General features: G+C 46.4%; 7 non-coding genes across 7 annotated transcripts; 2 read left to right on the plus strand and 5 right to left on the minus strand.

Moving 5' to 3' along the window:
- Positions 1 to 325: 325 nt before the first annotated feature.
- Positions 326 to 407, minus strand: trnas-cga (transfer RNA serine (anticodon CGA)). The gene has a single exon. It is a non-coding gene; the product is annotated as a tRNA-Ser (tRNA).
- Positions 408 to 2,223: 1,816 nt separating this feature from the next.
- On the plus strand, positions 2,224 to 2,297 carry trnat-agu (transfer RNA threonine (anticodon AGU)). The gene has a single exon. It is a non-coding gene; the product is annotated as a tRNA-Thr (tRNA).
- Positions 2,298 to 4,470: 2,173 nt separating this feature from the next.
- Positions 4,471 to 4,552, minus strand: trnas-cga (transfer RNA serine (anticodon CGA)). Its single transcript has one exon. It is a non-coding gene; the product is annotated as a tRNA-Ser (tRNA).
- Positions 4,553 to 8,665: 4,113 nt separating this feature from the next.
- Positions 8,666 to 8,807, minus strand: LOC138228226 (U4 spliceosomal RNA). The gene has a single exon (XR_011185312.1). It is a non-coding gene; the product is annotated as a U4 spliceosomal RNA (small nuclear RNA).
- Positions 8,808 to 10,093: 1,286 nt separating this feature from the next.
- Positions 10,094 to 10,238, minus strand: LOC138228267 (U4 spliceosomal RNA). The gene has a single exon (XR_011185353.1). It is a non-coding gene; the product is annotated as a U4 spliceosomal RNA (small nuclear RNA).
- A 230-nt stretch (positions 10,239 to 10,468) lies between these two features.
- On the minus strand, positions 10,469 to 10,585 carry LOC138228340 (U5 spliceosomal RNA). Its single transcript, XR_011185419.1, has one exon. It is a non-coding gene; the product is annotated as a U5 spliceosomal RNA (small nuclear RNA).
- A 4,075-nt stretch (positions 10,586 to 14,660) lies between these two features.
- trnas-gcu (transfer RNA serine (anticodon GCU)) lies at positions 14,661 to 14,742 on the plus strand. Its single transcript has one exon. It is a non-coding gene; the product is annotated as a tRNA-Ser (tRNA).
- The last annotated feature ends 9,259 nt before the right edge of the window (positions 14,743 to 24,001 follow it).

Genomic DNA, 24,001 nt, shown 5'->3' on the forward strand with positions numbered 1-24,001 from the left:
TTGTTGCACGTCATGCACAGTAAGAGTGTTTCTAACACCAAATAAAAAGTCAACAATTAACGATCACGCCTTCTCCTCAGTTAACCCACTGAAACCCTTGCTGTTAACAGTTCTTTACTGCGTGCTTTACGAGCACCTACATATCGTGTCGGTTCTTTCAGCTTTATTCATTAGGTTTTCAAAGGCATAAGTAGAGCACCAGAGGTCTGAAGAACTCATTTCCATGGCAGCAGGGCCAAGTGATTTAGCGTATTTATAGTACCAGGAAAGGAGAAGCGGCACTTCGCCTTTGCCACAGAGGCACAAGGATACGTGTGGCAAACGCCATAGTCGGCAGGATTCAAACCTGCGCAGGGAGTTCTCAACGGATTTCGAGTCCATCGCCTTAACCACTCGGCCACGACTACAGCGAGCTCACCCCCGCCGCATTCCTCCTATAATCTAACACGGAGTGCGAGGTGGCTGCGGAAACGTTTTCAAAGTCGCTCTCTGTTAAAAAAAAATAAATACCTTTGACAAAATACGTGCCGGCAGACAGACATGCCTCAGAGGGTTTAAGGCTGGCTTCACTTTCAAATGATAAAGTCTCCCCGTCCGGATGTCAAAATGCAACTTTGGCAGACAGAAAAAACATCAACAAACCACAAATGTGGACAAGGATTTTACAAGCTGCACCACACTGCACTTTCCAAAGCATTTACATTCCTGTTAGACGCAGGAATTGCCTTTGATTTGCGCGCTTACGAACGCCATGAAAAACGAAACAAAACTAAAGCCCTCAGCTCCTGCACTTGATTATAATGCCGTTACGTGTCGAAGCAGGAATTTATGTCATCCTACCACTGCAACACGGGGAATAGAGGGAAATGAGCACACGCTACGTACGTCTCAATCACTCCCTAGAGTCGTAAGGCGCATTGAAGGGTGCACCCCCATCATTAATCGTTGCGCCTCTGTGAAAGGAAAGCTCTTGAGCAGTCTTTGAAACAGCTCGGATTAAACACTTGATTGCTTCCATGTGCATCTGGAGCCCATTTCTAATTTTCAATTCACGCCGCCCAAAGCATTTCTAAAACATGAGATTCGCGTTTGGGAATGCGCCCTGCCCTACGAATAAAACAGGTCTACGGGTCAGAAACCTGCTCCACGGAAAACAGTTCTGTTGCGCTTTTGATCAAAGGGAGATTCGCTGTTCTTACTTTTTGATGACATAACACCCAAAGGGGCTTCTTTGGAGCTGGATTCCAACCAGCATCCTAAAGTTTCTTGGCGGTATCCTTTACAGTCCTCTGTTCGGTCGACAAGGGACAGAAGGGGGCAGCTTTCCTCACACACACAGTGCAATGTACTGTAGTGTTCCCGTTCATTGAATTCGCAGTTCTGCATCAGACCTCTAACTCGTTTCCTTAGCTTGGATTTAAGCCACGAAGCAGGCTTCTACTGTATAAGGAATCACAAACTATTTGAGAGGCCATCATCCCAGGGGGAACTGACAAAGTCTATCCCTAAACACCTAGCGCAATCTCTCGAGAGACTGTCAAAAATCGCTTTCTCCATTTCCGTTGCAAGTAAGTGAAAATGCGGTCTCAAACCAGAGCCACTTGGCAGCAGCGGCACGTAAATACTGTTACTGTCACTGCTCGATACTGACGTTAGCCTACTATACCATGTTCAGCCACCGCTAGGAAATGTACGGCTCTAGTACTGGAGCAAACAACAGGAGGGCCAAAGGCACACGGGCACACATGTCAGACATGGAGAGTGACGAGAATGGGACTCAAACCCATGCGTGCAGAGTACAGTGGATTAGCAGTCCATTGCCTTAACCACTCGGCCACCTCATCTAGGAAACTGGGCTGTCCAGACATGGGTTGCCGCGCTCCAGATGATCTTTTTCTTTTTTTTCCCTCGTACTCGAGGGTCATTTTCCTGTTCCACATGCGATTTCAACATTTTCCTTGGGAGATGTCAAGCCAGCAACCCACTACTGTGGTTCAGTGGCCATTGTGGAGTTCAGTGGCCCTGTTGTACACAGAATGCACATTGAGCTCCTTGGACATGAAAAGTTCCAGATAAAAGCCATTTGTCATCCTTTCTCTTGGTGTCGATGTTGCTATTGTATGTAAAGGTGGCAACTTGCTCAGCGAACAGGCGGAGCACACACCGAATGCAGATGTGTCTGAGTGGTGTGTCCAAGTGGCTGCAAAACGACAGCACTCCCAGGGCGCCGTGGCTTAGTTGGTTAAAGCGCCTGTCTAGTAAACAGGAAATCCTGGGTCCGAATCCCAGCGGTGCCTTTTTTGTTCTGTGTTCTTGAACAGAACTGGTCATTATGGACAACCGCCTACAGCTAGACTTAATTAAATGCAAGTATTCATTTCCTGTCTTTAACGCGACTTGTTTTTCTTAAAATGGATGCAACTTGCAAAACATGAAATACAAACCTTGCTAATCAGCGCAATCGGCTGGCAAAAAAAAAGAAGTCAGCAATGTTTTTTTTCTTTAACCTTAACCCTGCTAATGGAGAAGAGTTAAACAACTGAGTCTATGCAGCTTAAACGGTCCGCACGTCGGGTTCTTAGCTGAAAGGGTGGTAAATCCCGCTCACCCCAGTCCTTAATCTTTTAAAAGGATACAAAATTGAACCTAGTCGCCACATCACATACATCCTGTTCAATAATAAAAAGGTAACATCTATCCTCGCTCCAGAGTAAATCTCACGTTGAGGGCACCTTTTTTTTTCACTTTACCGTGAATCGAGCTCGGCTGCACAGAGGAGAGAGCAGAGCAATGAGGTCACGGGGACAGGGGAGTCACACGCTGGCGGTTTGAATACGCGGAAGATCACTGAGGGATCCACAGTATATGGACCCTCCGTGCGCCATCAGTCCGCACTCCGGACTCTGAATCCTGCCATCCGAGTTAAGATCTCGGCGGAACCTGAGGCGCAGTTCCTTCTTAAAACGTAATCTGGTGAGCATTTCTAGAATCGTACTTGTATAGATGCAGCCTTTAATGTGTTGCTAGGTTAAAATTGATGACTTCTTGTATTTCAGTAGGCAACTGCCCTCTTGATTTCAGATTTAATTTCTTTATTACAGGGGCGCTTTTATGAAGACAGAGTCATGTTCAGGTACTTTGCTTGATGGAGGAAGCTCATTTCAGACTCTGTGATCTGCTCACCTGGAAAGGTCTGCTGTACTACTACAAGAGAGAAGTAGAGTCTGGAAGAAGGGACAATTTTATGATTCTTTGGAAGGTAGGTTTTTTTTTCTTTGAAATCGAAATGAATCAGAATATCAGTGCAAAAGACAAACTCTTGGTTTGGTTTAAAGAGATATGGTTTTAAAATAGACAAAATGTAGAAAACAGGTGTTTCTCACTTTTGGAAAAGAATGGACCGGGGGTAATAGTTTACTAGTTGCAGTGCTGAGCTCATCGGGTTGCAGTCCCGCAATGGATAACGCGTTTGACTATGGATCAGGAGATTGTAAGTTTGACTCCTGCCTGGCTCGGGTCGTTTTTAAACGCATCGGGCTACTCCCCTAAGTAGTCTGTGCTACTTACTGCATTGTAATCGTACTCAGTAAGAGATTTCCTTCATGTAAATGAACTGCACCTGACAGCTTTAGAAAATCACCTGGGCTCAGTACGGTGCTGAGAGCTCAGCGTTGCTGTTGTTCTAATTAGCACGCACTGCATCGGCTATGAACCCGAACTTTTCAATTATTCCGATCATTAAGTCAACACGTAGTCCACATGAAAGGTAGAAACATTCTCTTGTCTGTCTCTTGTTTGTATAGAACTGAATGTCCCTGACAATGTACTGTTAGTTTTAATTGAAGAACGGCATTTGTCAAATATATCAGACACGTTTACGTAACTGCTCATGCGACACTCAGTTGTAATTAGTCAAGAAATAAAGTCGAACAACAGCTGCGGGTTTGATTCTGAACGTATCAGATTGGAGCGCCTTTTACTTCAATTGACAAATGATAGAGATTCGAAGAGAGATCCTTCAGACCAGCAAGCAAACCCACGGCTATTTCGGTTTTCTATCTAGGCAACGTTGGTGTCTGCAATAGCATACATGAAAGCGTGATGCAATTTCTGTGGCTACATTTGTTGCACGTCATGCACAGTAAGAATGTTTCTAACACCAAATACAAAGTCAACAATTAGCGATCACACCTTCTCCTCAGTTAACCCACTGAAACCCTTGCTGTTAACAGTTCTTTAATGCGTGCTTTACGAGCACCTACATATTGTGTCGGTTCTTTCAGTTTTATTCATTAGGTTTTCAAAGGCATAAGTAGAACACCAGAGGTGCAAACGCAAGATGTGTGGTTATCTGAAGAACTCATTTCCATGGCAGCAGGGCCAAGCGATTTAGCGTTTTTATAGTACCAGGAAAGGAGAAGCGGCACCACGCTTTTGCCGCGCAGGCACAAGGAGACGTGCGGCAGACGCCATAGTCTGCAGGATTCAAACCTACGCGGGGAGTCCCCAACGGATTTCGAGTCCATCGCCTTAACCACTCGGCCACGACTACAGCGAGTTCGCCATCGACGCATTCCTCCTTTAATCTAACACGGAGTGCGACGTGGCTGCGGAAACCTTTTCAAAGTCGCTCTCCGTTAAAAAAAAAAAAATACCTTTGACAAAATACGTGCCAGCAGACAGACACGCCTCAGAGGGTTTAAGGCTGGCTTCACGTTCAAATGATAAAGTCTCCCCGTCCGGATGTCAAAATGCAGCTTTGGCAGACAGAACAAACATCAACAAACCACAAATGTGGATAAGGATTTTACAAGCTGCACCACACTGCACTTTCCAAAGCATTTACATTCCTGTTAGACGCAGGAATTGCCTTTGATTTGCGTGCTTACAAACGCCATGGAAAACGAAACAAAACAAAAGCCCTCAGCTCCTGCACTTGATTATAACGCCGTTACGTGTCGAAGCAGAAATTTACGTCATCCTACCACTGCAACACGGGGAATAGAGGGAAATGAGCACACGCTACGAATCGTCTCAATCACTCCCTAGAGTCGTAAGGCGCATTGAAGGGTGCACCCCCATCATTAATCATTGCACCTCTGTGAAAGGAAAGCTCTTGAGCAGTCTTTGAAACAGCTCGGATGAAACACTTGATGGCTTCCATGTGCATCTGGAGCCCATTTCTTATTTTCACTTCACGCCGCCCAAAGCATTTCTAAAACAGGAGATTCGCATTTGGGAATGCGCCCTGCCCTACAAATAAAACAGGTCTACGGGTCTGAAACCTGCTCCACGGAAAACAGTTCTGTTGCGCTTTTGATCAAAGGGAGAGTCGCTGTTCTTACTTTTTGATGACATAACACCCAAAGGGGCTTCTTTGGAGCTGTATTCCAACCAGCATCCTAAAGTTTCTTGGCGGTATCCTTTACAGTCCTCTGTTCGGTCGACAAGGGACAGAAGGGGGCAGCTTTCCTCACACATACAGTCCAATGTACTGTACTGTTCCCGTTCATTGAATTCGCAGTTCTGCATCAGACCTCTAACTCGTTTCCTTAGCTTGGATTTAAGCCACGAAGCAGGCTTCTACTGTATAAACGTCTAGAGGAATCACAAACTATTTGAGAGGCCATCATCCCAGGGGGAACTGACAAAGTCTATCCCTAAACACCTAGTGCAGTCTCTCGAGAGACTGTCAAAAATCGCTTTCTCCGTTTGCGTTGCAAGTAAGTGAAAACGCGGTCTCAACCCAGAGCCACTTGGCAGCAGCGGCATGTAAATACTGTTACTGTGACTGCTCGATACCGACGTTAGCCTACTATAACATGTTCAGCCACCGCTAGAAAATGTACAGCTCTAGTACCGGAGCAAAGAACAGGAGGGCCAACACCGAACGGGCACACGTGTCAGACATGGAGAGCGACAAGGATGGGATTCGACCCCATGCCTTAACCACTCGGCCACCTCGTCAACAAAACTGGGCTGTCCTGACATGGGTTGGCGCACTCCAGTTGATCTTTTTCTTTTTTTTCCCTCATACTCGAGGGTCATTTTCCTGTTCCACATGCGATTTCAACATTTTCCTTGGGAGATGTCAAGCCAGCAAGCCACTGCTGTGGTTCAGTGGCCAGTGTGGAGTTCAGTGGCCCTGCTGTACACAGAAAGCACATTGAGCTCCTTGGACATGAAAAGTCCAATAAAAGCCATTTGTCATCCTTTCTCTTGGTGTCGATGTTGCTATTGTATGTAAAGGTGGCAACTTGCTCAGCGAGCAGGCGGAGCACACACCGAATGCAGATGTGTCTGAGTGGTGTGTCCAAGTGGCTGCAAAAGGACAGCACTTCCGGGGCGCCGTGGCTTAGTTGGTTAAAGCGCCTGTCTAGTAAACAGGAAATCCTGGGTCCGAATCCCAGCAGTGCCTTTTTTTGTTCTGTGTTCTCAAACAGAACTGGTCATTATGGACAACCGCATACGTCTAGACTTAATTAAATGCAAGTATTCATTTCCTGTCTTGAACGACTTGTTTTTCTTAAAATGGATGCAACTTGCAAAACATGAAATACAAACCTCGCTAATCAGCGCTCGCAGCTGGCAAAAAAAAAAGAAGTCAGCAATGTTTTTTTCTTTAACCTTAAGCCTGCTAATGGAGAAGAACCTAGTCGCCATATCACATACATCCGTTTCAACGATAAGAAGGTAACAACTATCCTCACTCCAGAGTAAATCTCACGTTGAGGGCATATTTTTTTCCACTTTACCATGAGTCGGGCTCAGCTGCACAGAGGCGAGAGCAGAGCAATGAGGTCACGGGGACAGGGGAGTCACACGCTGGCGGTTTGAACACGCGGAAGAACACTGAGGGATCCACAGTATGTGGACCCTCCGTGCGCCATCATTCCACACCAGACTCTGAATCCTGCCATCCGAGTTAAGATCTCGGCGGAACCTGAGGCGCAGTTCTTTCTTAAAACGTAATCTGGTGAGCATTTCTAGAATCGTACTTGTATAGATGCAGCCTTTAATGTGTTGCTAGGTTAAAATTTATGACTTCTTGAACTTCAGTAGGCAACTGCCCTCTTGATTTCGGATTTAATTTCTTTATTACAGGGGCGCTTTTATGATGAAAGAGTCATGTTCAGGTACTTTGCTTGATGGAGGAAGCTCATTTTGGACTCTGTGATCTGCTCACCTGGAAAGGTCTGCTGTACTACTACAAGAGAGAAGTAGAGTCTGGAGGAAGGGACAATTTTATGATGCTTTGGAAGGTAATGTTTCTTTTTTCTTTGAAATCGAAATGAATCAGAATATCAGTGCAAAAGACAAACTCTTGTTTTGGTTTAAAGAGATATGGTTTTAAAACAGACAAAATGTAGAAAACAGGTGTTTCTCACTTTTGGAAAAGAATGGACCGGGGGTAATATTTTACTAGTTGCAGTGCTAAGCTCACTGGGTTACAGTCCTGCAGTGTCACACCAGGGCCAGTGGCGCAATGGATAACGCGTCTGACTACGGATCAGGAGATTGCAGGTTCGACTCCTGCTGGCTCGGGTCGTTTTTAAACACATCAGCCTACTCCCTAAGTAGCCTGTGCTACTTACTGCATTGTAATCGTACCCAGTAAGAGATTTCCTTCATGTAAATGAACTGCACCTGACAGCTTTAGAAAAACACCTGGGCTCAGTACGGTGCTGAGAGCTCAAGTTGTGTATAATGTAATAATTTAAGTAGAATAGATTCTAATAATATAATGATCCAGTGTGTTGCACTACTTCACTGCTTCACTGCTCTATGTCGTCTGGAAATAAATCCTCAGACTGCTTACTGCCCTGGGCATGTACCAGTAAATTACAGGAACACATCTATATATCATTGCGTTGAAGCAGGAGACACAATCACTGCAAACACATCCTAAATACAGTGTTCCAGCACCTTTGACCTCATCCAGAACGTATCATTTCTTGAAAGGAATTGCTGTCCGAATGCACATCTGAATCCCAAACAGAATCTCTAGTAAAATACGATCATTTGTGAAACAGGTAAATGTCTCAGGGGCCCATTCCTCATTCTCAAGACACATGTATGCAGTACGTACACCATGCATTGAGCAATAGGTATTAAAGACACCACAGGTAAGGTTAGAAGACATTCTGACTATATTCTAAAATATTGGACTCATATTCTTATGATGGCAGACATGATACTGTGTTTAAAACCGGGGTTAATGGACATTATATGACTGTCAATTCTGTTTTGTTTTGGAGACTCTTGGCTGCCTATGTGGTACAGTGCAGCGTGAAGAAAACATTTTCCAAAACTGTGTCAGCTCAAAAGTTGTAAGAAAACCTCTCCAGCTGCTTTAACTCTCTTCATTTTTGTCATTTAATTGTCTGTCGGCACTATGTGGTAGCGTTGCATCACAACCCATCTCACCACGGAAAGGAACCTAACAGCTTTTGTAAGAGAGGAGAAAAGGACCTGGCCCGTACGGGGCTCGAACCCCAGCCTTGGCGTTATTAGTACCACGCCAAAAAAAAAAAAGCGTCGACATTACCTCTTTCAAAAGGCTTCACGTTCCTAGTCACATTCCATGGCTCATTGAACCCTGGCTGTTTCCTCCAGCGGTATAGTATTGCAGTTAGACAGCACGATGCCTGCAAGACTATGTCGCGCTCTGACGAGACTGTCAAAAATTGCTTTCGCCGATTGTATTGCAAACCGGCGGAAGCGGGGTATTGGGAAAAGTTTTCAACTAGCAATAATCGCGCCTCGGCTAAACCTCACAGGCTACGATACTGCCAATGCGCAAAGCTGACGGTTGCCAGGCAACCGCGGGGATCCTATGGAAATCGTTATCAATCGTCTCATGGCATGTCGTTGCTGTAACGCTTCATATTTGTCGTCTTCTTCTTCTAGCTTGAGGTTTTAAAGAATTTCATGACAGACAAGGGCTCCGTCGGGAACAAAGGGCGTTGTGAGAAAACCGTTGCTTATTTTCAGCAGCAGAAATACAACCCTTTAAATACAAGATGACAGAACAATGACGAAGGGCATGCCGGGAGGAACTCATGCACTACAGAGGAAAGGGGGCGGGCACGTACAGTTCACATTCAAGCCACAAGTACTCTTCTCGGATGTTGCACAAACAAATCCAAACGTCCTGAAAGCATTGCAGCATGTTTGTGTCCCACTTCCCGTGGCTGCAGGACGACTGACACGAAGGGACAAACACAATCTGTGGCGTTTAGCGTGACATAGTCTTGCAGGCATCGTGCTGTCTCACTGCAATACTATACCGCTGGAGGAAACAGCCCGGGTTCGATGAGTCTTGGAATGTGACTAGGAAAGTGAAGCCTTTTGAAAGAGGTAAAGCACTGCACAACGGAATTGAGGGAGAATCTTACAGGGGATTCTGAGCGGTGTCTGCATACACGCAGTCCGATACGGGTGCTGAAAGCTTGAGCTACTCTTAATGTCATGCTGCCTTTCCTCGGAGTAAATCTGTTACATTGAAAGAATGCTTCTCGCAGGTTCAAAAAGGGACCCTTGTTAATTGGAGAAATCAATGATTTCGAATGAATTCTGTATGCGTTAAAAGACAGCTATACACAGAAAACATGCAGGACACTGCTCATGATGTTTCCCGAGCCGAAACACAGTGCGTTTTTCAAAGCCATCTGACAAAGCCCGCCCACTGAAAACTGCAGCAGATCGTGTAAAGACGTTCAACTTTGTAACTACTGCACGCACAGGAAGCAGAATAAATTCCTCTTTTCAAACTGTCAAAGGTTTGCTTTGTGAACGCTGCAGGACATCGCACAATCTCTTTTGAACGGGGACAAACAATTTCTTATGGGGCGCAGTAAGTACAGACGTTTAAAGAGCTCCACTCATGCCGACGATGCAGCATGAAGAAGCGCAACCTAACGTTTGACAGACAAAAGCCGGGCGCCGCTACGAGCAATATGAAATCAAACTGACAGCACACGGCGTTTCGCGCCGACTCAAAAGTGATCTCGACAGACGCTGTTCTCTGCATAACGCTGAAAGAGCGTAACAAGCTTGTTTCTTTCTACCATGATGTTACCATGACAAAATCTGTCTTTAAACACCTTGCTCAAAAATTGCTTTCGCCGATTGTATTGGAAACCGGCGGAAGCGGGGTATTGGGAAAAGTTTTCAACTAGCAATAATCGCGCCTCGGCTAAACCTCACAGGCTACGATACTGCCACTGCGCAAAGCTGACGGTAGCCAGGCAACCGCGGGGATCCTATGGAAATCGTTATCAATCGTCTCATGGCATGTCGTTGCTGTAACGCTTCATATTTGCGGCCGGACACTTCCCGCCCCCCAAAGAAAAGAGCGCCAATCAGACAGGCTGAGACCGAGGACTCGCAGAGCAGAAGGCCACAGTCGCCGTAATAAGAGCGATTGTGAGCGGTTTTGTTTTCTCTCTTTGACCAGCCCAGCTGCGCCCCACCCAAAGGCAGGGAAGCACAAAAATTGTATGGAACTCATTCATGCTCCTCTCCATGGAAATCTTTAGTAAAAGGCAAAAGATTTGTACGAGATGAAGAGAAACCAGAGTGCGTGGCTGGACAGCTGCAGGAGCCCAGGCCGCCTTCAAGTCCTCTGCCCTGCCGGTCGTGGTTGGCAATGCACCTGGCCTTACAAACGAGCCAGTGGGGCCCGTTCAGCTCCGGGCTCATCGCCTGCGGCTCTCTGCTTATCTGGCAGGGGAGATACCTTGATCAGCCTGTAGTTGGAGTAGTTGGATTGTTTTCTTGTTTTGTGGAAGCAGTGTTTGTTTTGCAGTTTGAGATGGCAACCTTTGGATCCCGCAAGAATGCTGTACGTTTTGAGCTTTTGGATGACCTCTTCATGGATCGTATGCAGTTCAGCAGAAAAGTGTTACAGAAGGAACTTGGCTTTGAACCTCGGCACTTGTATTTCATCTTCGCTCTCCCAGGTCAGAAAGCATTTGAGGTTGTTTTTGCTACCTATTCTCTGTTTGAACAATGTGTGGATGTGTTTGAGGCAAAAAGAGGGAAAGTTCCTGCCCTTGAGAAGATCAACTTGCAGCCTCTGACACAGAGAGAGAGGTTGTTATGTTCTCGGAAATGGCAAAGACGGAGGACATTCACACCTGGCTTAAGCAGTACTGCACCATCCACCATGGAACTGAGGTTAGAGATGTTGACGGTATAAAAACAGGAGCAAGGAAATTCGAGGTTCGCTTGCTACCGGACAATGTCAATGGAGGCTTAAGGCACCTGCCCTCTACAATCCAGCTGGGCGCCTGCAATGGCTATGTTTTTTATGTGGGACAACCAAAGGTGTGTCGGCGCTGTGGTGCTGTGGGACACCTGGCATCGTCCTGCACTGTGAAATGCTGCAAGACCTGTGGCAAACAGGGACATTAAGCCTCTGACTGTTCAATGCTGCCAAAGTGCAATTTATGTGGCTCGGAAGGACACGTTTTTAAGAACTGCCCTCACGCCTACGCCTATAAACTCAAAATGAGAAAGGATGAGGCAGTGCTTGTTTCAGCCAAACCGGCCTGAAAAAGCCAAAGCAAACAACAAGTCAAACAAAGAACCCTTGTTGGACAAAGAGTCTCAGCCTCCAGCCAGGATCAGTCCTGCTGTGGCTCCGGGGCCGGTGGAAGAGAAATCCACTACGCCCCCACAACCGCAGACTGCACCAGACAAGCACGAGGGTTTGAAAACCCCAGAGAACAGCGAGGACCCCTCCCCCACTCCTGCTCCTCAGAACGAGGGCCAGTGTGGGGCCCCCCGGTGGAGCGGGTCCAGCGAGGATACCCAGGATTCAGCGGAGCTGCTTTTCTCAGACTCTGCAAGTGCTACAGATGCCCTCCTCTCCTCCATCCAGTCCATCACGGAGGATCTGCAACAGCTGGTGGTTGAGGGGGAAGAGGAGACTGGTGCATCGGCTGCACCCCTTTCCCCTCGGTGCTCCCAGGAGCTGGACTTGAGGAAAAGGAAAAATGACTCTGTTTTCTCCCCAAGCGAGGAGGAAGGAGAGCATGGCGATGGGGACAGCTGGAACCCCTCCACCCCTCCTTCTACCCCCTTCCTTGAAATGGACTCCGTGAACGCTTTTACTGCTGCCACCCTGATGAAGGCTCATTCAGAGGATGGCTGGCAGGAAATTGGTAAGAAGAAAAAGAAAAAGAGAAGGTAACAGGTGAGACCGAAGAGAAATGTGTTTTGTAAAGACTGGTTCCACTTTCTTATGTAATATGGCTCTAAACATAATTTCTCTTAACACCAGAGGTATCAATGACAGAGTTAAATGCCAGTGTGTCTTTGATTACCTCCAGCAGAGAGAGGGAGATGTGTTGATGTTGCAGGAGTGTGCTTTAGCCTATCAAGAGAGGTATAAAAGCTTTGAAGATAGGTGGGATAAAGGGCCTTCTGTTTGGTCAGGGGACAATAACAACAGAGCCTCTGGCGTGGCCATTCTTTTCAAAGGATGGGCTTTCAAATTGAAAAGTATTCAGAGGGTCATAGATGGCAGGTTGCTGTGTGTGGATGTGGAATGGGGGACCGTTAACCTGCCGCTAATCAATGTGTATTGTCCTACTGACGTGGGAGGAAGGGTGGAGCTACTCAAGGCACTCTCTCCCCTATTGTTAAGTAGCACAGACGTGATAGTGGGAGGGGATTTTAATTGTATCTTAGAGCACACAGACAGGCAGTCTAGCTCTCCGATAAAATTGGATTCCAGCTCACTGGCCCTGCAAAACTTAGTTCAAGACTTTAAACTCTCAGACACATATAGATGTATATATCCCACAACAGCAGGATATACATGGTCAGGGAGGAATAGCAGCTCCAGAATTGACTATTGCTTTGTCTCAGAGAGAGTGAAAGTTGTTGGGGTCACTCTTCAGCCTGTCTTCTTCTCAGATCATCAGGCTTTAGGGTGTAGAGTGGAACTCCAGGGCGGGACTGTCTTTGGCCCAGGCCTCTGGAAACTCAACACAAAGCTGCTAGAGAACGAGGGGGTAGTATCCCGCTACAAGGAGAAACTATCACAGTGGCTGTCCTTGCAGTGTCTGTACGGGTCAGTAGGAGAGTGGTGGGAGGAGGTGAAGATGAGGACAAAGGCCTTTTTCATGGCTGAGGGAAGGAAGGCTGCTGCCAGACGGAGAGGAGTGCTAGCCAGGAAACAGAGGCAGCTGCAGCGTCTCTACACGATGCTGCACAGTGGCTTCGATGTGCTCGAGGATATCACCCTTTTAAAAAAGGACATCCGGAGCATAGCCAAGAAAGTAGTCGAGGAGTGCTGTTAAGAAGCAGAGTGCAGTTCTTGGAAGAAAATGAGAAGTGTACTCGCTTCTTTTTCAGGAAAGTGGTAGGCTCCAAGTCTGTCATGGAAAGTGTAGTTGATGAGGAGGGACGAGAGAGAACAGAGCCGAGTGCTATCCTCTCCTGCACCGAGGCCTTCTACTCAAGACTGTACAGCTCTACAGAGGTAAAGGATGAAGAAATTCATTTTTTTACCTCAAAGCTAGAAAACGTTTTGAGTGAAGAAGATAGGGAAGTACTTGAGAGGGATTTGACAGTAGAAGAGCTGAGACAGGCTATGGAGAGCTTACAGAAGGGGAAAACTCCGGGTGCTGACGGGCTCCCTAAAGAATTTTATTGCACCTTTTGGGATCTGCTTCAGGATCCGCTACTGCTCCTATTCGAGGAAAGCTATAAGACAGAATTGCTGCCTGACTCTTTAAGAGAAGGCACTATCTCTCTCTTGTTTAAGAAAGGAGCAAAGAATGACATAAAGAACTGGAGACCCCTCAGCCTGTTAGGCGTGGACACTAAGATCCTGTCCAAAGCCCTTTTCCTGCGCCTACAAAATGTAGTGGCCTCACTGGTAGGGAAAGAACAGACTTGTGGGATAGTAGGACGCCTGATGAGCGACAACCTGGCCTTGTTGAGGGATGTCTGTCTGTACTCAGAGGATCGCTCCCTCCCTCTGTGCGTTTTAGGTGTAGACCTAGAAAAGGCCTTTGACCGCCTAAACCGGCAGTACTTAACATCGGTACTTGAGCACATGAATTTTGGCCCCATCATGAGAAAGTGGATTAACCTGCTGTACACAGGTAGCAACAGCAGAGTAATGGTTAATGGCAATAGATCACACCCCTTTGAAGTCTGTTCAGTAGTGAGGCAGGGCTGCCCATTATCCCCTTTGTTATTCGTTTTGGCTACGGAGCCCTTAGCCTGTGCCTTGCGCCAGGATCAGGCCATTAATGGGATACCAGTGCCTGGAAGTGGGGGAGGAGAGGTAAAGACATCTCTATACATGGATGACGTCACCCTGCTCCTCTCTGACAGTACCTCAATTAGCAGAGCTCTGCAGTGTTGTGAGCGTTTCTCTTTGGCTTCCTCTGCAAAAATTAACAAATCTAAGAATGAGATTTTTTATCAGAACTGGAGGGAGCCAAAAGAAGGACATGATCTCAGGCTGCAAGAGAAGAGAATTAAGGTCCTGGAGAATTAATTCCTGGCTTGGCATCTCCCAAGGAAAATGTTGAAATCGCACGTGGAACAGGAAAATGACCCTCGAGTACGAGGGAAAAAAAAGAAAAAGATCATCTGGAGCGCGCCAACCCATGTCCGGACAGCCCAGATCCCTCGACGAGGTGGCCGAGTGGTTAAGGCGATGGACTGCTAATCCGTTGTGCTCTGCACGCATGGGTTCGAATCCCATCCTCGTCGTGCTCCATGTCTGACACGTGTGCCCGTTCGGCGTTGGCCCTCCTGTCATTTGCTCCGGTTCTAGAGCCGTGCATTTTCTAGCGGTGGCTGAACATGGTATAGTAGGCTAACGTCGGTATCGAGCAGTAACAGTAACGGTATTTACGTGCCGCTGCTGCCAAGTGGCTCTGGGTTGAGACCGCGTTTTCACTTACTTGCAACGCAAACGGAGAAAGCGATTTTTGACGGTCTCTCGAGAGACTGCGCTAGGTGTTTAGGGATAGACTTGTCAGTTCCCCCTGGGATGGTGGCCTCTCAAATAGTTTGTGATTCCTCTAGACGTTTATACAGTAGAAGCCTGCTTCGTGGCTTAAATCCAAGCTAAGGAAACGAGTTAGAGGTTTGATGCAGAACTGCGAATTCAATTAAGGGGAACACTACAGTACATTGCACTGTATGTGTGAGGAAAGCTGCCCCCTTCAGTCCCTTGTCGACCGAACAGAGGACTGTAAAGGATACTGCCAAGAAACTTAAGGATGCTGGTTGGAATCCAGCTCCAAAGAAGCCCCTTTGGGTGTTATGTCATCAAAAAGTAAGAACAGCGAATCTCCCTTTGATCAAAAGCGCAACAGAGCTGTTTTCCGTGGAGCAGGTTTCAGACCCGTAGACCTGTTTTCCCAAACGCGAATCTCCTGTTTTAGAAGTGCTTTGGGCGGTGTAGCGGCGAGGCTTATTAATAAGAAAGAATTAAGTGTTTCTGAGCTTTCCCAAATTAGGCCTCATCTCTCTGTTCATCTCTGTGGTGCAGCCACAGAGAAACTATTCATGCAGGCTGATTTAAGGTTTCCCTTGATAAGGGACAGCTCCCAAAGGGGGATGCACTTAGCTAAGCCTGGCTATCATGATCAATGGTCATCCATTGGCGCCTATCTGTCTAGGGAGTGCCAGATGGACATCTGGACTGCATTCCTAAGTGTCAGGAGTAAGTGACTCATATCTCACCTTGATCAACCAATCAGGGACTGGTAGGGCCGAGTAACCCACGTGGGACTCTGATGCCCATGGAACTTTCAGCCAATCAACGAGCTGAAGTTCCTCCAGGTAAAAACAGGCAACACAGAGAGCCTGAGAGATTCAGTGGGAATTCAGTAGAGATTTCTGTGGAGTTTTCTAAAGGGAATTCAAAGGAGAATTCCAGGGCAGGACAGCCCAGGAGCAGAAGGCTCCCAAGGGCAGGACATTCTCACAGCGCGCCTCCTGACCATCCTGAGACTCAGCCCGGACAACCACGGAACGGCCAGTGTGTCCGAGTGCCAGAACTTTCCTTTGTTCTAAGAGTCTAAAGCGGAGGTTGCCAGAGAGTAACCAGAGGATCCACCCGAGGTTAGCACCAGCAGCAGGCCTCGTGAACAGGTCGGAACTGTGGACAGTTGAATCACTATTCAGAACTAGCTCTTCATCAGGAACGAACCGGTCTTCTTCTTGACTTGCTGGGACCCACAGTCATCTTTTCTCCTGTGCACAAACTTTGCTAGTTAAAGCCAACACTAACTAGCCGGTCAGTGAGCATCAGCAGCGCACCGTCGCAACCCGCACAGCACAGCCTGGCACCTAGACAGAGAGCACGGATTGGACAGCAACAAGCCTGCAACTGTTTCTTTGTGCCCGCAGGAGATCTGAATCCCCAGAGATTGGATGAGTATTCAACTTCACTGCATTACTGCTCGCGAATTCAATTGTTATCCCAACCAGTTGATATCAATTTAATTCCTAAGAGTTATGTACTTGTTTTCAGTATCTAATGTAGAAGTTATTACCAGGTTCATTTATGAAATGGTCTAAATGAATGATATACTGAATGTATGTCCTCTTGATATGTGTAACACTTTGTAACTGACTGAATATATACCTTTTGTATTCTGATAACCCTCTCGATAAGATCTGTTCGTTTTACATGCATATTCTATGTATTGTAACGCCCTCGCCTGGTGGTGAGGAGGAAGCGCCCCTAGGCGCTCGTAGTACTGCTGGGCATGCTAGGAGTGGTAGCCGGAGTGCGGTCTACGCGAGAGAAGCTCGCCCCACACCCAAAGTCCGTCAAGGCCCCCTGCGCCCTGTGGGAGGCCTTGGAGGTAAAGGACGGGGTGCTGCGCCGGGGGTGCCGGGTACCCTCCAGTGGCGAGGTACGGTGGCAGCTGATGGTGCCTTGGTCGCTCCGCGGGGCGGTGCTCCGAGCAGTGCATGGCCAGCCGGGCGTGGGGCACTTTGGCGGTAAAAAAACCCTGTAGCGCCTCCGAGGCCATTTTTATTGGGGTCTTTGCCACCGGGACGTGGAGTGGTACTGCCGAACGTATGCAGTGTGCGTGGCGCAGAAGGGTCCCCCCGAGCGCTCTCGGGCCCCCCTCCAACAACACCAGGTGGGGGCTCCTATGGAGCGGGTGGGGGTGGACGTTTTGGGCCCGTTTCTGCGCACCGAGGCCGGGAACCTCTACGTCTTGGTGGCCATGGATTATTTTATGAAGTGGCCGGAGGCCTACGCCCTCCCGGACCAGAGTGCCCCCACGGTGGCCGATGCACTGCTGGAGGGGATGTTTGCCAGGCTGGGGGTGCCGGAGGAGTTACATAGTGACTAGGGGCGTAACTTCGAGTCCCAGGTCTTCGCCAGAGTGTGCCAGTGCCTGGGGATCACTAAGACGCGGACCACACCTCTGCATCCCCAGAGCAACGGGTTGGTGGCGCGGTTTAATCGTACGCTCACCACCCAGCTGGCCACCCTGGTGTCCCGGCACCAACGGGACTGGGACCGCCACCTCCCCCTTGCACTCTGGGCGTATAGGACCGTGGTCCAGGAATCCACCGGGTGCACCCCAGCCTCACTCATGCTGGGCCGGGAAATGTGAACCCCGGTGGACCTGGTCTTCGGCCCGTCGCCCGGAGACGGGTCGGCACCGCTGGCTGGACCGGACTACGAATGGGACCTGCGGCAGCGGATGCAGCAGGTGCACAGCTTTGCACGGACCCACCTGACACAGGCGGGGGTCCGGCAGAAGCGGCACTACGACCTGCGCTGCAGGGGGCCTGCCTTCCAGCCCGGGGACTCGGTTTGGGTGTACAACCCGCGCCGCCGCAAATGCCTCAGCCCTAAGCTGGCGCCGTCGTGGGAGGGGCCCGCTGAGGTACTCTGGGTGGTGGGCGAGGTCTGCTACCGTGTCCGGTTGCGAACACGGGGGAGAGTGGTGGTCCTGCACCAAGACCGGCTGGCCCCCTACCAGGCCCGGGAGGAGGAGCCGTGTGGGGAGGCTCTAGAGGACCAGCTGGGGCTGGAGCCGGCCGATAGTGGGGCGTCCGTGGGTCGCCAGCCGTCACCGTGGCCAACGGCTTCTCACACAGGGTTCCACAGCAGTTAGCCGAGTACGAGTACAGCCTGAGGGGGGTGTTCGACGTCGGCGAGACGCCAGACGCTTCAGGTTTTTAAGGAGTAAGAGTGCAGGGGGTCTAAACCTGCGATCCAGTGTGTTGAAGTATTTCACAACACTACCCCTAGCACATCTGGAAATAAATCCTCATAATGATTATTGCCCTGGGCATGTACCAAAAAATCACTGAGCATATATATATATATATCACTGTGTTGAAGCTAGAGACACAGAATAAGTGCAAACACATACAGTGTTCCTGCACCTTTGACCTCATCCAGAATGTATCGTTTTTTGAAAGGGATTGCTGTCAGAATGCACAACTGAATCCCAAACAGAATCTCTAGTCAAATATGATCATTTGTGAAACAGGCAAATGAGTCTCTCAGGTGCCCATTGCTCATTTTCAGACACAATTATGCAATACTTTCACCATGCGTTGAGCAATAGGGATTAAAGATACCAGAGGTAAGGTTAAAAGTGATTCTGAGGTGCAACACATCAGTGATACAGCTAGGCATCTGAAATGCGGGGTTTGAGAGCCCTTCAGGGAACACCGTACCCTAAAGGTACCAAAAGTCCACTAGTATAAGCATTAAGTCACTGTCACCCCTGTTACAATGTGATTGCTACATATCTTCATTTCTTTGGTTTTTAAGGAGTAAGAGTGCAGGGGGTCTAAATCTGCGATCCAGTGTGTTGAAGTATTTCACAACACTACCTGTAGCCCGTCTGGAAATAAATCCTCATTCTGATTATTGACCTGGGCATGTACCAATAAATCACTGAGCATATATATATATATCACTGTGTTGAAGCTAGAGACCTTTATGTAATATTATGATGCTAAAATGTCATTTTCACATATATTAATGTAATAAATGATTGCTTATGCTTTATAAACAAATCTAATTAAAATAAAAGCTTACGTTTTGTATTTAACTTGTACCATAGAACATGATTTGCTTTGTATTTCAAGCCCACAAAGTGTCCAACTGACGCACTACATGATATAAGGAAGATTATCACATGCATATCGGTATTATCTTTCTTATGAAAATGCATTCCTTTCATTACCTTTTACTTTTTAAAATGAACTCAAATTGTGTATAATGTAATAATTTAAGTAGAATAGATTCTAATAATATAATGATCCAGTGTGTTGCACTACTTCACTGCTTCACTGCTCTATGCCGTCTGGAAATAAATCCTCAGACTGCTTACTGCCCTGGGCATGTACCAATAAATTACAGGAGCACATCTATATATCACTGCGATGAAGCAGGAGACACACAATCACTGCAAACACATCCTAAATACAGTGTTCCAGCACCTTTGACCTCATCCAGTACGTATCATTTCTTGAAAGGGATTGCTGTCCGAATGCACATCTGAATCCCAAACAGAATCTCTAGTAAAATACGATCATTTGTGAAACAGGTAAATGACGGTCTCAGGGGCCCATTCCTCATTCTCAAGACACATCTATGCAGTACGTACACCATGCATTGAGCAATAGGGATTAAAGACACCACAGGTAAGGTTAGAAGTCATTCCGACTATATTCTAAAATATTGGACTCATATTCTTATGATGGCAGTCACTTATGATAGTGACAGAGACGCTGTGTTGTAAAAGGGCGCTGTCTTTTGGATGAGATGTAAAACAGAGGTCACAGCGAGCTGAAAAACACGTTTTGAAAAGTGTGCTTTTCCTGCCCCAGAAGTTAAATGGGGGTGACCAAAGTTGCCCAAACGTGTTTATTTCTGCTGAAAAACCCGTTTTGACAGCTTCTGCACAGTGGGGTTAAGGGCTGACTCAGTGGGCTCTAATGAGCCAGGCAGCTACATTGGGATTCCAAGGTTTGAAAAAATACGTTTATTTCGAGCTGAAAAACAAGTTTTGAAAAGTGTGCTTTTCCTGCCCCAGAAGTTAAATGGGGGTGAACAAAGTTGCCAAAATATGTTTATTTTTCTGTCACTATGCTGGGGAATTGGGACCCGCACAGACCTCAGGGTGAATGCCCCCCCGCCGGCACCATTAACACCGCTTCCAGCTGGAAGCTTTGTTTTTCCCTGTAGCTCACCCTCATCCGGGTACTGACCTGGCTCACACCTGCTTAGCTTCAGTGGGTTTTCAGTTGCAAGTTGCAAGGGGATGCAAGTGATGGAGCCGCTCGCTGCAAAAGCTACTGCATTGGCCGGGAATCGAACCCGAGCCTCCCGCGTGGCAGGCGAGAATTCTACCACTAAATCACCAATGCTCAGTGCCTGGACCTTCAAAAAAGACGCTTTTTTGGTGCTCTGTGCAAAACGCGTCGACATCTGCTTCCAGCTGCAAAATGCCATTTGCAGACGCTGAAGAATTTATTTCCAAGGCAGCGGGTACAAGCGATTTGGCGTTTTAAAACCACCAGGAACAGCAAAGAGGTGCGCTTCTTTGCTTGCACCAGAACACAACGACAGGAGGTGGACAACGTAGTCGGCAGGATTCGAACCTGCGCGGGGAGACCCCAATAGATTTCTAGTCCATCGCCTTAAGCACTCGGCCACGACTACAGCAAACCCCGCCACCGCTGCGTTCTTGCTACAATCTTACCTGGATCGCGAGGCGCCGGCGGAAGCCTATTTCAAAGTCGTTCTCCGTTTCAAAAAAACATTTCCAAAATACAAGCCTTGCAGACAGACACGCCTCAGAGGACTTAAGGGTGGCTTCATGTCGGAATGATAAAGTCTCCCCGTCCGGACATGAAAATGCAACTTTGTTACACACAAAAAAAGACTTTCAGAGGCTTCCCGGATGTTTCCACCAGATTAAAATATTCACCGACGCAATGTCCATTCTGGAAGTCTGGTTGAAGCGGTTGAAGCGGTTTAGTCGGGATTTGTTCACCGTCCGTGTAGAGAGCCAGAAAGTTAATGTTGTAGTGTTTAAATTTGAAGGGGTTTTGTGTAAAACTGCCGCTGAATGCCGCTTTGTCCACAAACCCCAAAATTACCACTTTGGGTAACTGTCCGAGAAAGAGGTTTTCTTGGTTACACACATGGCTCCCTGCAGGCAGGCTGAAGACTTTCATCTGTACGCGGTCTATGGGGTATTTAGGTATTTAGTGGTGCGACCGTCAGGAGTGCTTCGGCGTTCACAAACAAAGATGCAGAGAGTACGCTCAGTTTGTGTTCTCCGATGTTGTTCATTAAGCAGAAAGCATCTCTGTTGCGCGTGAGTTTTATTTTCAGGTCTACGCCATTCAGTAGTCCCAGTGGGCAAAAGACGTATAATATACGTCTATTAAACGCATACCTTAGACGTCTAAATGTGGTCTACAATTCGTCTAGAATGAAATTCTAATATACGTCTAAAGTTATACGTCAATTATACGTCTATGTTTAGACGTTCATTATACATAAATGGTTGGAGTTCTATTATACGGATAAATTTAGAGGACTATTATACATATATGGTTGGAGTTCCGGATAACTTTAGAGGTCTATTATACGGATAACTTTAGAGGACTATTATACGTATATGGTTAGAGGTCTATTATACGTATACCTTTAGAGGTCTATTATACGTATAACTTTAGAGGTCTATTATACGTATATGGGTAGAGGTCTGTTATACGGATAACATTAAAGGTCTATTATACGTATATGGGTAGAGGTCTATTATACATCAAAGATAGATTTTATAGGCGTAGAAACAAGTAAACCAAGCCAATGATTAGGTTTAGAAATGTATTCTGAAAATACACATTCACACCTGAAACATATGTATTTCAAATTATACATTGTATACAATCAATCAACAATCAACATATGGGCAATAATCATAAAAAACACAACTAGTCTTAAACTTCAGCTACAAATTCTGGTAACATGGCAATATACAGTATAGTAATGACAAACACAAAACTAATTACATTAACACACTAACTCAAAACCACATTTTGATTCAAATATACATTTTAAAATGTACAACTTCTATATTTCCAAGAAAAAAAATATTACAATGGAAGTTAAGACGATTTTTGTCCACTATTTGCAAACCCTGTCTAATTGTCCTAACAGTTAGAACCAAAAACCTATTATTTTCAGTGTCCAGATCTCCTGGCCCCCCGTCTTTCATATGCATTCTTCAAGTAACACATTGCATGCTCCTTTATTTCTTTTTCTGTTGATGTAGGGTGGGACTTCAGCACCGCAGCTAGGAGAAAATTGTATAATATTACTTCCCAAATAAATGATGATTATCTTCTTTAGTATAATCTAAAAAGTGAACGGTTTACTTAGCTCAAAACTGAAATAAATGTATAAAATTTGGCTTGCATCATAGCAGTTGAGCAATAAAGTCTGTCCTAATTAAAGAGTACCCAAAGTTTGAAAGTACAACATAGAATAAGAATAGAGAAACGGCAAAACAATTTTGTGTCATCTTCCCCATTCACACTATTTTATGTGCCATTTTTTGCTTATTCACGTACTATTTTTATCAAAATAATATTAAGAAAGATCTGTATGTATTCAGATAGTATTATTATTGTTCATACTTACTCGTCAAAAGAGGATTGCTGAGATATTTGCGGATATACTTCTACGTTTGAAAAACGTGTCCAAAATTGTGACCAACGAATACTAGCAATGCATTGTGGTATATAACCGGAAAATATGCTGGGTTCGATATTTTCTCAACGTATGCGTTTATTAATGTTGTCGATATTATGGTTGAAATATAACATTGATAATACATCGCGGCTATGTGCCCCCTGCTATGAGCTGATGTGCAATTTTAACGCATGTAGTTAGTAAGGATCGGTCACTGTTGTATGGTATTATATATAATGACATTATGGAATAGGATGGGGACAGGCCTGGCATCACGGGGGGAGGGGGGAATGTTGCCCCTTCAGTTTTGGGCAAAAAGATTTACCTAACTTAATTTGCGCCCTAAAAAATAGTTGTACTTTGTCAATGGTCAGACAACACTAAATGACACGAACAGTCACTCAGTCTGTTTGATGGGCAGGAGGGCTATCCGTCCAGGAGCTGCACATATCAGTGTCGTTATTGAGTGTCAACATTACGATCCTGTTTGCTCAGGTGGACCGATTCCTTGCAGTAGTTTATCATTATACTTAAAATCGTTATATAACTAGGACTAGTTATAGCAGTCTGTGCTTTCTGTTGGTTTTACAACATTTTTTCTTAACAATTCAGAACGTCCATGTAGCTGCAAAAATGAACGCTTATGGTACTTTTCGCTCCAGGCAATACTCTCCAGTGAGAGTGACGAAAAATGTGAAACTGAACTTCATCGCAAATACCAGATTGCTAGTCGATATCTTCTATCATAAAGCACTAATTAATGGCATAGCTGCGAGATTTCATTTGGGTAGCTGCACCGTACAGCTCCGTTTCAACCGAAATATCACCCCCGCTCAGAATATCAGACGCCCCCCTACAGATTTTTCCCCGGGCACCGCGCACTGATGGGGGACGGGGTTTCCAGGAAATGGTATCAACTTTTCTCAAGAAAATAAAAATAGAAACTCTATAGGCACTCAAACATTTTACTGTTTTGTTTTTCAGGCAGGTGGCAAGACCCCTCCGCAAAACCCTTGTATGCCAAGCTGTGGGCATTGATTCGTCGAATATACGTATATTCACGCCGAAAATACGGCTATACGTATATATACGTCGCCTCGACGTATAATCAACGTCGAATTGCAACCGTAAAATCGACGACATTAATAAATGCATATATAACGTCGAAAACACATCTAACACTAGGAGTATACGGCACTCTGCACAGTGTACGAAGTAAATTATTTTCGCAGTAATTAATTTACACGTGTATAATAAATATAG

This window comes from Lepisosteus oculatus, unplaced genomic scaffold (genome assembly GCF_040954835.1).
Source record: "Lepisosteus oculatus isolate fLepOcu1 unplaced genomic scaffold, fLepOcu1.hap2 HAP2_SCAFFOLD_40, whole genome shotgun sequence".
In the NCBI taxonomy this organism is placed as follows: Eukaryota; Metazoa; Chordata; class Actinopteri; order Semionotiformes; family Lepisosteidae; genus Lepisosteus; species Lepisosteus oculatus.